Consider the following 15,357-nt stretch of genomic DNA (forward strand, 5'->3'; position numbering starts at 1 on the left):
GGTGCAGTAGCGGGCTGTGGGTGGAGGTGTAGGGTCTATGCGGGAGGTAGGGTGCAGTAGGGGGCTGTGGGTGGAGGTGCAGGGTCTACGCGGGAGGTAGGGTGCAGTAGGGGGCTGTGGGTGGAGGTTGGGTGCAGTAGCGGGCTGTGGGTGGAGGTGCAGGGTCTACGCGGGAGGTAGGGTTCAGTAGGGGGCTGTGGGTGGAGGTGCAGGGTCTATGCGGGAGATAGGGTGCAGTAGCGGGCTGTGGGTGGAGGTGCAGGGTCTATGCGGGAGGTTGGGTGCAGTAGCAGGCTGTGGGTGGAGGTGCAGGGTCTATGCGGGAGGTTGGGTGCAGTAGCAGGCTGTGGGTGGAGGTGCAGGGTCTATGCGGGAGGTTGGGTGCAGTAGCGGGCTGTGGGTGGAGGTGCAGGGTCTATGCGGGAGGTAGGTTGCAGTAGCGGGCTGTGGGTGGAAGTGCAGGGTGTATGCGGGAGGTAGGGTGCAGTAGCGGGCTGTGGGTGGAGGTGCAGGGTCTATGCGGGAGGTAGGGTGCAGTAGCGGGCTGTGGGTGGAGGTGCAGGGTCTACGCGGGAGGTAGGGTGCAGTAGGGGGCTGTGGGTGGAGGTGCAGGGTCTACGCGGGAGGTAGGGTGCAGTAGCGGGCTGTGGGTGGAGGTGCAGGGTCTACGCGGGAGGTAGGGTGCAGTAGGGGGCTGTGGGTGGAGGTGCAGGGTCTACGCGGGAGGTAGGGTGCAGTGGCGGGCTGTGGGTGGAGGTGCAGGGTCTACGCAGGAGGTAGGGTGCAGTAGGGGGCTGTGGGTGGAGGTGCAGGGTCTATGCGGGAGGTTGGGTGCAGTAGCGGGCTGTGGGTGGAGGTGCAGGGTCTACGCGGGAGGTAGGGTGCAGTAGCGGGCTGTGGGTGGAGGTGCAGGGTCTACGCGGGAGGTAGGGTGCAGTAGCGGGCTGTGGGTGGAGGTGCAGGGTCTACGCGGGAGGTAGGGTGCAGTAGGGGGCTGTGGGTGGAGGTGCAGGGTCTGCGCGGGAGGTAGGGTGCAGTGGCAGGCTGTGGGTGGAGGTGCAGGGTCTACGCGGGAGGTAGGGTGCAGTAGGGGGCTGTGGGTGGAGGTGCAGGGTCTATGCGGGAGGTTGGATGCAGTAGCGGGCTGTGGGTGGAGGTGCAGGGTCTATGCGGGAGGTTGGGTGCAGTAGCGGGCTGTGGGTGCAGCTGCAGGGTCTACGCGGGAGGTAGGGTGCAGTAGCGGGCTGTGGGTGGAGGTGCAGGGTCTACGCGAGAGGTTGGGTGCAGTAGCAGGCTGTGGGTGGAGGTGCAGGGTCTATGCGGGAGGTAGGGTGCAGTAGCGGGCTGTGGGTGGAGGTGCAGGGTCTACGCGGGAGGTTGGGTGCAGTAGCGGGCTGTGGGTGGAGGTGCAGGGTCTACGCGGGAGGTAGGGTGCAGTAGCGTGCTGTGGGTGGAGGTGCAGGGTCTACGCGGGAGGTTGGGTGCAGTAGCGGGCTGTGGGTGGAGGTGCAGGGTCTACGCGGGAGGTAGGGTGCAGTAGGGGGCTGGGGTGGAGGTGCAGGGTCTATGCGGGAGGTAGGGTGCAGTAGGGGGATGTGGGAGGAGGCGCAGGTTCTGGACAGGCGGTAGGGTGCAGGGGAGGGGTGAAGGTGTGAGAGGGGGGAAGGGCTTTAGTGGCTGCATCCCAGGGCCAGGCTGCAGCCCCTGAAGCCTCTTTCATAATCTGGTCCTGGTGTCAAGGTTAGGGTAAAATGTATAGAATCACAGAACACTAGAACTGGAAGGAACCTCGAGAAATCATCAAGTCTAGTCCCCTACCCTCACGGCAGGACCAAGCACCATCTAGATCATCCCTGACAGGTGTCTGTCCAACCTGCTCTGAAATATCTCCAGGGATGGAGATTCCACAAGCTCCCTGGGCAATTTATTCCAGTGTTTAACCACTCTGACAGGCAGGACATTTTTCCTAATGTCCAACCTAAACCTCCCTTGCTGTAATTTAAACCCATTGTTTCTTGTCCTATTCTCAGAGGCCACGGAGAACAATTGTTCTCCCTTCTCCTTGTAACACCCTTTAAGATACTTGAAAACTGCTACCATGTCCCCTCTCAGTCTTCTCCTTTCCAAACTAAACAAGCCCAATTCTTTCAGTCTTCCCTCATAGCTCATGTTTTCTAGGCCTTTCATCATTCTTGTTGCTCTTCTCTGGACCCTCTCCAATTTTTCCACATCTTTCTTGAAATGTGGTGCCCAGAACTGGACACAATACTTCAATTGAGGCCTAATCAGCACAGAGTAGAGCGGAAGAATGACTTCTCGTGTCTTGCTCACAACATTCCTGTTCATGCATCCCAGAATCATGTTTGCTTATTTTTTTTGCAACAGTGTCACACTGTTTACTCATATTTAGCTTGTGGTCCACTATGACCCATTTCAGCAGTACTCCTTCCTAGACAGTCACTTCCCATACTGTATGTGTGAAATTGATTGTTCCTTTCTAAATGGAGCACTTTAAATTTGTCCTGTTTAAACTTAATCTTATTTATCTATTTGAATTCTGACCCTATCTTCCAAAGCACTTGCAACCCCTCCCAGCTTGGTATCATCTGCAAACTTAATAATTGTGCTCTCTATGCCATCATCTAAATCATTGATAAAGATACAGATCTGATCCCAAAACAGACCCCTTCGGCACACCACTAGTTATGCCCTTCCAGCATGATTGTGAACCGTTTCTAACTATTCTCTGAGAATGGTTATTCAGCCGGTTATGCACCCACCTTATAGTAGCCCTATCTAGATTCTATTTTTCTAGTTTATTGATAAGAAGGTCATGCAAAACTGTATCATATGCTTTACTAAAGTCTAGGTATATCACATCTACTGCTTCTCCCTTTTCCACAAGGCTTGATATCTTATGAAAGAAAGCTATCAAGATTGGTTTGACATAATTTGATCTTTACAAATCCATGCTGCCTGTTACCTATCACCGTATTATCTGAGTGTTCTCTTTTTTTGGCAGGCAGCAATGGCTAACGCATTTCTTCCTGGGCCTGGAATGGTCACAGGAGCTCTCCTCCTCCCGCCCCATATAACCTACAAGTTTCTGCTCTACAAAGAGAGGCAGTGTGTGGAGAAGCCAGGTCAGAGACTTTGGGGATAGCAATCCTCTGCAGTGCATCCACAGAGGAGAGGGGAGGGCCTATCCACTGGATACATAAATGTTTGGATCCCCAGGCCAAAACTCATGTCTATGACCCAGAGCTAGCCATGCTTCCCACTGTGTAGGAAAGATAGAAAGTATGGCAGCAGACCACCTTGGATCAACTAGGGATCTTACATGATCTAAAAATCAGAAAGGAGTCATATAAAAAGTGGAAACTAAGTCAAATTACAAAGGAGGAATATAAGCAAACAATGCAAGTATGCAAGGGCAAGATTAGAAAGCCAAAGGCACAAAACAAGATCAATCTAGCTAGAGACATAAAGGGAAACAAGAAAACATTCTAGAGCTATATTAGAAGCAAGAGGAAGACCAAGGACAGGGTAGGCCCATTGCTCAGTGAAGAGAGAGAAACAATAACTAGGGTTGGCAGATACTTTCACAAAAAATCCTGAACATGGCGGGGAAAGAAATTGGTTGGAAAAAAAAAAGTCACTGTGCCTTTAAATCCCAGCGCTCCCCCCACCCACGCCAGAGGTGTCAGGGGGAAAATGTTCCTGCCAGCCTTACATCTGGGAAAAGCAGAAAATTTTACATATTTGGTATATTCGGTTTTTTGGGTTTTTTTAACCAAACAAGAGCCACAAATACCGGACTGTCCGGGCAAAAACTGGACACCTGGCAACCCTAACAATAACAGGAAACTTGGAAATGGCAAAGATGCTTAATGACTTCTTTGTTTTGGCTTTCAGTGAAGAAGTGGGTTGTGCCCATGAAAGCTCATAATACCATCTACATTTTCTGTTAGACTCTAAGGTGCTGCAGGACTGTTCACTGTTTTTTAATTTTTTCAGCTACAGACTAATATGGCTACCTCTCTGAAACTTCTGTGCCAGGGAAGATAATGAAGCAAGTAATGAAGGAAATCATCTGCAAACATCTGGGCTGTGTCTACATTGGCACGATCTTGCGCCAAAGCAGCCGCTTTTGCACAAAAACATGCTGCCTGTCTACACTGGTGGGGAGTTCTTGCGCAAGAACACTGACATTCTAATGTGTGAAATCAGTGCTTCTTGCACAAGAACTATGATGCTCCCACTCAGGAATAAGCCCTCTTGCGCAACTGTTCTTGCGCAAGAGGCCAGCGTAGACAGGCAACATTAATTTCTTGTGAAAGAAAGCCCAATGGCTAAAATGGCCATCGGCGCTTTCTTGCGCAAGAGAGCATCTGCACTGGCACGGATGCTCTTGCACAAAAGCACTTCTCTTGCGCAAAGGCACATGCCAGTGTAGATGCTCTCTTGTGCAAATACTTTAACGCAAGAACTCTTGTGTTAAAGAGTATTTGCGTAAGATCACAGCAAAGTTATTTCGAAATAACAGCCGTTATTTCTAAATAACTTTCCTAGCACCTACGCAGCCAAACCGCTATTCGAAATTAATTCAAAATAGCAGAGCACTTATTTCAAATTTTTAAACCTCATTCCACGAGGAATAATGCCAAATTCAAAATAGCTATTTCAAAATAAGTGCTGTGTAGACACTTATATCGAAATAGGGAGCCTCCAGCTTTCCCAAGGGTGCCCACTTCAGCCTCAACCTAGAACACTCCTCTCCCTCCCCGGAGCCCTTAAAGGGGTTGTCTCTGGCCACAGTGCATGTGCCAGCTTCAAGCCTGCCAGCCCAGAGCCAGCAGTCACTGCCCCCGACCCAGTGGCCCCAAAACATGAGCCAGCCAGCCACTGGCAGCCAGCCCTCCACCGCTCCCCAGGAGCAGTCTGCCAGCTCCCAGGAGCCTGTTATGGTTCAGAGAAGGCAGGCACCTTCTTGATCGTGGATCTTATTCAGGTTTGGAGGAGATGTCCCCAGTGTCCATGATCTCCACACTAGATGGAGGAACACGGCCGTCTATGGCAGGATAACTGCCAGCCTGGCCACCAAAGGCTGCATGCGAACCCAGGAGCAGGTTCGCATGAAAATCAAGTTGGTCCAGCAAGACCCCCAACCCTGAGCCCTGAGCTTCCCCTCCTCCTTCCCCTTGCTTCCCCCTTCCAGCTCCCTCCTCCCAGGTTTCCCCCTCCCCTCTCCTGCCTCCTTTCCCCAGTCTCACCAGAGTTTCATTCCCCCCACCCCAGTTTTGTTAAATAAATAGAGTTTGTGTTCATGAAATGTGTATTTTATTTGACATCAGGAAGGGGGGTTAGGGAGGGGTAAGCAGAAAGACATGAGGGAGGAATGAGGCACAAGCCCCCAGTGGGGCACTACAGGGAGGTTCTTAGTGCTCCTCAGAGTGGAAGCTCTCCTCAGGGCCTTCTGGATACTGACAGCCCCCCGATGGACCTCCCAGATGGCAGCCTGCAGAAAGAGCAGCCATGCTCACAGCAACGCATCCATGAGAAGCACCAGAGTGCCCAGGGGCAGCTCAGGCTCCATGTTGCAGAGTGCTGTGGTGTTCCATGTGGGGGCAACCAGAGCATGCAGAGACAAAATGCTTTGCTTGCCTACCTCGATGAGGGACAGCAAGCAGGGAAACCTGAGAACTGCCTGTCCAGGGAGGATCCCTTTAAACACAGGCCTCAGATAGCCTCAGGCAGCAGCCCCACACAGCAACTCCTGACCTGATGCCCTGCCGGACCTGGTTCTGGCCGGCCTTAAATGCGATTCAGCATCCATTCAGTGTGGACGTGCTATTTCAAAATAGCAAAATGCTATTCCAAAATGCATTTTGTGTGTAGATGTGTTATTTCGAAATAACTTATTTCGAATTAACTATTTCAAAATAAGATATTTTGAAATAACGCTGTAGTGTAGACATACCCTCACATACCAGAGGTCTGAGATTAGCTGCTGCAAGAACAAACCATTAGTTTCTTCACTTGTTCAAAATTGCAAATCTAAAATGTAACATTATGCTACAGCATAGGACTGCTCTGAAAAGGGGTTCTGTCAAAATGGGGCTCCCTGATTATTGTGTCCCATCATCCTTGGAATCAAAGGGTATGTCTAGACTACATGTAAACTAGGCTATCAGGCATAGTCAAAGAAGCCGGGATTTAAATATCCCTGGCTTCATCGAAATAAACATGGCTGCCGTGCTGTGCCGGCTCAACTGATCGGCGGCACAGCACGCCAGTCAAGATGCAGATCAGTCGACAGGAGAAGCCTTTGTCGACCTCTCCTGCAAACCTCGTTTCACGAGGCATAAGGGAGTTGTTGACAAAGGCTTCCCCTGTCGACTGATCCACGTCTTGACTCACGCGTTGTGTCGTCGATCAGCCGAGCGCGGCCATGTTTATTTTAATGAAGCCAGGGATAGTTAAATCCTGGCTTCTTTGACTATGTCGGGTAGCCTAGCTTACATGCCTCTGTCGGCAGAGGCACGTAGTCTAGACATACTCAAATATATTAAATTTACAAACACACACACACACACACACACACACACACACACACACACACACACACACACACACACACGTTTTTCTAAGTAGTGGCCTTCCAAACTCATTTTGGGACCTGAAACTCACTTGGGGGTCTTTCCTGTTTGCTTGTCATTCTCAGCAGGAAAGCTGCTGCAGGGCCACGCCATGCTTCCTTTACACTTGCACAATCTTCTAATTATACAGCAGCATTGTCAGAGGAGTAGTGAGGGAGGACAGAACTCGGCCCTGCAGACAGAACTCAGGGGCAGGAGAGAACAGAATTGGTTCTGCAATACAAAAATTAGTCTATAATAACAAAAACGATTTTTATACTTAAGTTGGCTGCTATCACTCTGATAGAAGCAAAAAGCAGAGTTATTTGAATGTACAGCTGCTATTTTACAGAATTGTTTTATATAAAAATTGTATTTTAAGATATTTTTCTTGCATTGATAAGCAGTATTTTATATTGTTGCATCTGCTACACAGTTCACAATTTGACACTTTCTGGAGTAGTTTTATTGCAGGAAGAAGGTGTTGAGATTTCCCTCAGTTAAAAGTACCAAAGCCTGTAACCAGGTCTATAAATTTGCTCTAGGACTAAGATATGTTGCTCCCTTTCTCTTCTAAATACTTCTCAGGAAATGCACTTAATCAAAAATCCACACTTGTACACAGCAGACTGTAGTGGGTAGATAGCAGCACTCCTCATCCAGTATATACAAGCCAAGTTTCAAGTTTTAAAACAACATTGTCTTTAAGACATTTGAGTACCATTCTAACTTTTCATGTCTGCTTTTTAATTATTTAAAACACGTTCTTGTAACAAAGAAACAAAAAAACAAACCAAATTGCACAGTTGACAGAAAAGATTGATTTTCTTAGCTAGAGAGCAAGCAGGGGATCTTTCAGCCCTAAAGGTACATTTTATGACAAAGTTAATGTTAACTGGATACAGGAGTTTTGACAGAATATCAGGGAAAGCTTCTTGACAGCGAGATGCATTGACCGGTCGAAAAGATACTTTCCTTCCCAAGCAAAGTATCAAAATCCCCATCACTGGATCAAGCCAATGATTCTCCCACACCAAAGCCTTGAATTAGATTTAAGATCTCCATCTCGTCTCTGATTGCTATGGTCTGTCAGTTTGAGTGCTGACGACGCCAGAAATGGTTCAGAATGGAACTCTGGTGCCCACCAAACTATAGAGGACCAGTGCTGATGGGCTCCAGAAGTCCTGGCTAGTTTTCATTTGCTGGGCATAGAGGCCATGATAACGAAACCAGCAAGAACTTGGAGATCCTCAGAGGCCTAAGAAGGGTGGGGAGGAACACTAGAAAGACTCTAAACCCTAACAGGCAAAATAATGACAGGTAGTCCTGTGGCACGTTAGGGTATGTGTATATAGCAGGGCAAAAGTCAAATTAAGCTACACAATCTCAACGAAGTCAATTGCATAGCTGACGTCGAAAGAGCTTAATTCGGCTTTTGGCGCTGTATTCACAGCAGGAAGCCAAAGGAGGAACACTTTTCTTTCAACTTCCCTTACTCCTTGTGAAATGAGGGTTACAGGAGTCAGACTAAGAAGTCCTCCAGCTCGACATTATTTTGAAATAATGGCTTGCTGTGTAGACGCGTTCTTTGTTATTTCAGAATAAAGTCAGTTATTCCAAAATAACGCTGTGGTGTAGAAATGCCCTTAGAGACTAACAACAATATATAGTACAAAACATCATCTGAAAAAGTGGGTTTTGCCCACAAAAGCTCATGGTACTATACAGATTTTTGTTAGTCTCCAAGGTGCCACAGGACTGCTCGTTGTTTTTAAAATTACAGACTAATACAGCTCCCTCTCTGAGGCAAAATAATGAGATTTGTAAAAAAAAACTAGCTTGCAGGTTTTAATAAGGAGATTACATTTACAAAGTCTGCAAATTCGGACCTGTGGGAATAAAGGAAGGTTCTCAACTAAATATTATTTATTGTGGAATGGTATCTTGGAGTTCCAGTTGAGACACGGGCCCGATGATGCTAAGCACTGCACAGACACATAGTAAAACACAGTCCCTAAGAGCAGGGTCATCCTTGGGGGGGGGGGGGGGTGCTGGGTCTGGGTTACCCCCCTGCTGCAAGTCAACCCCATTCCATCCCTCCACCAAACCCTACCCTTCTCTACTCCTGCTTTGCCCCTTTACTGCCTCCCCCAAACAATGCGGCCCAGGGAATTATAAGGGCCTGGCACAGCATTGGCAGCTGGGGTCGCATTCTGCCCTCCCCCCATTACACAGGCTGCAGGAGCTGAAGTGGCCCAACAGCCTGCTCCGCCCTGTCATTCTGCCAGCTTGCTACGCCTCGCTTTTCTGTGGGTGGTGGGAAACAGAGCACCCTGCGGTGGGCTGTTCTGCTTCCCACCGCCGCTGAGAAGCCACACGCAATGGGGTGGTGTAACGTAGGGGGATTGTGTTCACTTTGTTATGTGGTGGGTGATTCGTACTGTCCTGTGCTGTTCTTTTGTGTGTGTGTGTGTGTGTGTGTGTGTGTGTGTGTGTGTGTGTGTAAGTTTCCCTTGCATGTAGAATAGTAATAGAAATGTAGACATGTTAGTCTGGTGTAGCTGAAGCAAAATGCAGGACAATGTAGCACTTTAAAGACTAACAAGATGGTTTATTAGATGATGAGCTTTCGTGGGCCAGACCCACTTCCTCAGATCAAATAGTGGAAGAAAATAGTCACAACCATATATACCAAAGGATACAATTAAAAAAAATGAACACATATGAAAAGGACAAATCACATTTCAGAACAGGAGGGGGATGCAGGGGGGGGAGACCCCACCCAGACACCTGGGAAACTATTTACACTAACCTGGGCACCTGTGACGGCCAATATTTCCCCAATTGTAAGAAGTGAGTCCACAAATTTACACAAAAAGGTAGGGAGGGAGACAAGAGAAAACACTTGGGAAAAGCAGCAGTTAATATTAGGTAAGCCTCTCCTCTCCCCCCCCCCAGGATATTTTAACAATAGTCCTAACCTCAGTCCTCCTCTGGGAGCAAGTGGCAGCTCCATTCTACCTCCTCCCTCCTAGCTTGGCTCTGCACTCATAATTTGCTTTCCTGAGCTGGAGGAGTCCAAAGATTCTGCCATGCCCCTGTAGTCTCAGCCCATGTGATTTCAGCTTTTATTTTTGGATAGGGAGACCTGACTCCCTGAGGAGGTAGGCAGGCTGCTGCTGCTGCTCCTCTCTGAAGCTTCAATTGCCTCAAAATCACTTCCACCCTTTAAAGAGAAATCACTGGTATCTAAGCCCCTTAACAGAGTCCTGACAAGCAGGCAGAGGCTCTTGGCAGAAAGAAACACTCTTTTCCCCCTTCCTTGTAGCCCAGCCTAGGAGACAGTATCCAACTGTGCCTGACTGAGTGACCACAGGAACACTTGGGACAACTGTCCTCTGCCTTCATCTTCCAACCAGGGATGTTAAAATGCGGTTAACTGACTAGTCAAGTAGTTGATGAAATTTCCAACGACTACTCGACTAGTCGATAGACATTACTGCATTCCTCCTTTGAAATGTACAAGAGCCCCAGCAGGAGCTCTCATACATTTCAAAGGAGGAATGCAGAACTCCGCATACAGCATGGGGCCAGGGGGAAGTCCCGCTGACTCCGGGCTGCATGTGGATGCCTATTTTGAAATGTACAAGAGTCCCCAGCGGAGGGGCTCTTGTGCATTTTAAAGTCATGGAGCCTGAAGACTCAGAGGCCCCCGCTAACCCCAGGCTCCATGCTGCGCTGCATGCCGCACGGAACCCGGGATTCTCCAGCTGATCCTGGGTTCCGCGTGGCATTTCCCCAAAATCTGGGGTCAGCTGGTGGGGAGTCCCCACTGAAATGCCTCTTGGAACCTGAGGTCAGCTGGGGAGTCCCCAGCTGACCCCAGGCTCCACGGCACTTCGGTGTTTTAAAGGGGCAGCCTCACATAGCTGAGCCACGGATCAGCTGTGCAGTGGCTGTCCCTTTGAAATGCCACCTTGGACCATTCAGACAGTTCCACCTGCTCTCCCATAGATCCTGGCAGAGAGCTCCCTCCTGTATAAAGTTCCTGTCCATCTGCAGCTTTTATGAAGCTCTGGCCTGCACTTCTCTCTATTCACCAACTGGTGTCAGTAGTAAGCTCCCGTCTCTCTATGGCTTCAAGAATAGGGCTTACATCAGGGATAGGACAATGTAGCACTTTAAAGACTAACAAGATGGTTTATTAGATGATGAGCTTTCGTGGGCTCATCATCTAATAAACCATCTTGTTAGTCTTTAAAGTGCTACATTGCATTTTGCTTCAGCTACCCCAGACTAACACGGCTTCATTTCTATCACTATCCCCCGAAGGTCTGAACTGGACCAGTGCTGTTCAGCATATTCACAAATGATCTGGGAAAAGGGCAGACAATGAGGTTGGCTACATTTGCAAATGATATACAATTATTCAAGATAGTTACATCCAAACCAGACTATGAAGAGTTACAAAGGGATCAAACAAAACTGGGTGACTGGGCAACAAAACTGACAGATGAAATTCAATGTTGATAAACGCAAAGTAATGAAAATTGGGAAACATCATCCCAACTAGACACACAAAATGTTGAGGGCTAAATTAGTTACCACTCAAGAAATAGATCATGAAGTAATTGTGGATGGTTCTCTGAAAACATTGATTCAATGTGCAGCAGTAGTCAAAAAAGCAAACAATGTTAGGACTTAGAAAAGGAATAGATAATGACACAGAAAATATCATAATTCTTTTATATGAATCCATGGCGCACACACCTCTTCAATGCTTCATGCACACCTGGTTGCCCCATCTCAAAAAAAGATACATTAGAATGGGAAAAGGTACAGAGAAGGGCTACAAAACGATGATGGGGATGGAACAGCTTCCAAAGGTGAGATTAAAAAGACTGGGACTTTTTAGCTTGGGAAAGAGACGACTAAGGGCAGGATACATCATCCCCCAGTTTCTCAGGACACCTCTTGCCAGGATGTCCAGCAGTGAGGAGGCAGCAGCTCCTCCTGAGTGACACTCTCCGGGTGCGTCTAGACTGGCAAGGTTTTGCGCAAAAGCAACTGCTTTTGCACAAAAACTTGCCAGCTGTCTACACTGGCCACTTGAATTTGCGCAAGAGCACTGATGTTCTAATGTAAGAATACTTGCGCAAGTGGGCCAGTGTAGACAGGCACCTTAATTTTTTGCGCAAGAAAGCCTGATGGCTAAAATGGCCATCAGGGCTTTCTTGTGCAAAAGCGCATCTATACTGGGCACGGATGCTTTTGCGCAAAAGCATCCGTGTCAATGTAGATGCTCTTTTGCGGAAATACTTTTAATGGAAAAACTTTTCCGTTAAAAGTATTTTCGCAAAATCATGCCAGTCTAGACGCAGCCTCCATGTGTCCATGCAGTGCAGGGAAGGAAGTAGCCTGTTGGCTGACTGAGTTCCCCAGCCTCACTACATCAGGCTGCTGCTTCTTATCTGCTGCCGGAGTTCCAGCTCTTCCTGCTGCCAGCTTTGCAGACTGCTGAAATGAGTTAGGGGTGGAGGAAGAGGCACAACATGTGGGTCAATTACATGCTCCCCCAGAATTTTTGGATATGCTCCCCTGCTATCTGCAGTTTTATGTGGCCTCTGGAAGCAGGTTTAAAACAAATAAAAGGAAGTACTTCTTCTCACAACGTGGAACTTGTGGCCAGGGGATGATGGGAAATCCAAAACGATGACGAGTTTCAAAAAAGAAGTAGATAACTTCATAGGGGACAGGTCCATCAATGGCTATTAGCCAGGATGTTCAGGGATGCAACCCCATGCTCCGAGCAGCCCTAGACACTGACTTCTAGAAGCTGGGCACAGACGATGGGGAATGGATCACTCAATGATTGTGTGTTCTGTTTATTATCTCTGAAGAACTTGGTATGGTCCACTGTTGGAAGACAGTATGACCCTGGGCTAGGTGGACTGTTGGTGTGGCCCAGTATGGCTGTTCTATGTAAGTTGCTAGTTAGTTCCTATTGTGAGGTAGATATTTGTCCACTGTGAACTTTATTAGGACCACCAACTCATCCACTGTAGCTCATCAAACAGAGAGCAAGGACTGCTGACGACTTGCTGAACTGGACTGAATTCAAGCCAGTTCCCCAAAGCATCTCTGTCTATTAAAACAGTGAAACCATTAATATGTAAAAGCTGACTAGTGAGCATGCACTAAAACTCTTCTGGCATTAATTTATTCATATTAAAGTTGCGATGGTTCCATGTTATGGATCAATGACAAAATGAATAGGATTTACATTGTAGATAATATGTAGATGAAGAGCACCACTTGCTAAAAAACAAATTAAAATAAATTCTGGGATTAACAAAAGATCACTCCCTTTCCCTTTCTCTTCCTGTGAAGTGTGGGGAAGAAGAACAAAGGCATTGCAAGAACTCTGCTACTCCCAGCTTGAATGAAGGAGAAGCCTTATTTCCCAAGCCAGAGGCTCATTTTTAATAGGGAAATTGCCTGCTTGGTTTTCTGAACCATCCCCTTCCACCATGCCCAAACTGTCTTGTTCAAAGATTATGCCCCATTTCATCTTTGATGAAAAAGTAACCTCCAGTTGCCACAATCTGTTTATTTCTCCAATTGCTGCTGTGACTGCTATTGCCATACACAGAGCATCCCCATGGAGCATTGAGGAATCTCTACTGTTCCTTGCAGAGTTTGGGCTCACATGTTACTTGGGTGATAGGGGTGATAAAAATCTAGGGAAGAGAGCAATGACTGGGGATGAGTGGGCAAGTGGAAGGACGTAGCCTGGTGGGTTGTCAAAGAAAGGATAGAAACAGTAACTGCGATTCTGCATTATTTGATGCAAGGATCTGGGAGTGCTTTACAAACATTAGATAATGGAGCATCACAGAGCCAGGATTGTGAGTCTCTTACAGATGAAGAGTGCTTGTATTGGTCCAGTGTGGCTGTGTAGCATGCAAATACCTTTCCATTCCACACCTGTCCCTCTGGTGCAGCTTTGTTCTTTCTCAAGGGTTGTTGAATTATGAAAGGTAGTACAATGGGCTGCTGAAGACCTCCTTCAACCTTATCTGCGCTGCCTGGGAGATATCTCACTAATTCCAATACCTGGCCTCTGAGAATAGAACAAGAAGTAGTGGGCTTTAACTGTAGCAAAGGAGGTTTAGGTTGGACATTAGGAAAAAGTTCCTGTCAGGGTGGTTAAACACTGGAATAAATTGCCCAGGGAGCTTGTGGAATCTCCATCTGTGGAGATATTTAAGAGTAGGTTAGATAAGTGTCTATCAGGGATGGTCTAGACAGTAGTGGGTCCTGCCATGAGGACAGGGGACTATACTCAATGACCTCTCGAGGTCCCTTCCAGTCCTAGTATTCTATGATTCTATTCTATGATTCAATTCCCACCTGTCTCCCATCCCTCAGCACTGGAAGTTGCCAGCTTTAAAACGACTTGCACTTATGGACATGATATGTGGGTGTGCCCCTCAAATCATGCTGGATAGATGACCTGGCAAAGCTTGCAGCAATAAAACTGTAGTTCTGGCAGCTGGGAAGGACTGACTGGGGGGGGGGGGGGGGGGGGGGCTAAGGAAGAAGACTCTAAACTGGAAGCTAAAAGGGAAGGAAAAAAAGTGAGTTCTGATCTGGCAACCCTAGGGCTGACTTTAGGAGGAGAATGGAACAGAAAGAACTTGACTATAGGAAGAGCAGTCAAAAGAACACAAGGAATAAATCCAACAGAGGGATGGAGGAATGAGAGAGAGAGATGTGTGAACTGAGAGGGAACAAATCTATAAGAGATTTAAAAATGTACAGGAGAAAAAAAGATGAGAAAGGGAAGGTAAATATTACTGTATTTGGATGATCATGGTTCTTGCTTCTTTCTTCTGTCTCCAGCAGCTCCTTCTTTTTGCTCTTCTGCCTGGCTCTTGTTTCTTCTTTTGTCTCCATTTCTTCCTCTCCAAATGTGGCTCAGATATGGATCTTTAGTGTATGCCTGGTAAATCTTGGTCCTCAGGCCAGGCTTGCCCCAACAAGCATAAACCCATATAACACTATGAAGAGGTAGTGGATTCAAGACATAGTTGAAAATACACTATGTCCTTTTTATTCATGATTTTAACAGCCCCAGGAATGTGTGAGGTGCAGAGGTGGCCAAGTTGTTGCACTCTGGTGCACGTGTTCAGGAGGCGCACCTCTGCCCTGTAGGCCCTTCACAGAAGAGGGAGATAGGTGGTATCTGATAGGAGGCAGACAAACCTGTCTCAGCTGCAGGGGAGAGACGTTCAAGCTGTGAGCACCACCTGAAACTGTGGGGCACTAGGGGAGAGGAAAGCCAGGGGCAGTTTGTCCCTGGCTGCAGCTGATATTAGTGCATGGGCTGCTCACACATCCCTGTGAACCCAAAACACTAGAGCAAGCAACAGTTTAACTCTTTCCTACTTCTTCCCTCAGGTGAGAGCACTGCTACCCAGAGGGGTGCCCAGCTGTCCCAGGGCAGGCCTGGCACAGAGCAGAGATTCAGACTGGCAAGCTCCATAAGGCAGTGAAAGGAAGTAAGCAGACTGGAGACAGCCTTGGGATGAGAAGCCAGGCTGGGGGACACCTGAGGGGAAACAGCTGGAGAGCAGGGAGATCCAAGGAGTACCCAGGCCAAGTGGGATAGGGTGAGGATGCTGTGGGGCTCTGGGCATAGAGGATTGGGGGAGTG

This window comes from Pelodiscus sinensis, unplaced genomic scaffold (genome assembly GCF_049634645.1).
Source record: "Pelodiscus sinensis isolate JC-2024 unplaced genomic scaffold, ASM4963464v1 ctg74, whole genome shotgun sequence".
Taxonomy (NCBI): Eukaryota; Metazoa; Chordata; order Testudines; family Trionychidae; genus Pelodiscus; species Pelodiscus sinensis.